The sequence below is a fragment of the Penaeus monodon genome, chromosome 19 (assembly GCF_015228065.2).
Source record: "Penaeus monodon isolate SGIC_2016 chromosome 19, NSTDA_Pmon_1, whole genome shotgun sequence".
In the NCBI taxonomy this organism is placed as follows: Eukaryota; Metazoa; Arthropoda; class Malacostraca; order Decapoda; family Penaeidae; genus Penaeus; species Penaeus monodon.
In genome coordinates this window covers 7,786,295-7,786,628 of record NC_051404.1, presented here as the reverse complement: position 1 = coordinate 7,786,628, position 334 = coordinate 7,786,295, and the positions used below count along the sequence as shown (strand labels likewise).

At 32.6% G+C, this 334-nt stretch overlaps 1 protein-coding gene across 1 annotated transcript in view; it reads right to left on the bottom strand.

The window, feature by feature from the left end:
* Positions 1 to 334, bottom strand: part of LOC119585042 (sarcoplasmic calcium-binding protein, beta chain-like) — a gene marked incomplete in the record, with an annotated part of 31,574 nt that overhangs the window by 30,210 nt on the left and 1,030 nt on the right.

The window sequence follows — 334 nt, the reverse complement described above, 5'->3', positions numbered from 1 at the left end:
GTTGAGGGGAACCTCACTGTTGCCTTCTGGTGACAATAAAATAGGAACGAAAAGAAATAACTAATAAAAACTTCAATAGAATGATGTCTATGAATAATGTTGATTGATTCAATATATGACTGGTTGTTTTTTGCAAGAGAATGATGACTATATTGATGTACTTCAGCGAGAAGTGAACAATATTTTTGACAAAGCCGTTTGATTTTGAATAACATATATATATGGAATGTTTATTGAAGTTCAAATGAAAAATAGATGTTTTTAATCTGCTATATGTGTTTTTCTAACCAAAAGATAGAGGAGGACCCTCAAGGGAAATAGCCTCCCCAGTCCC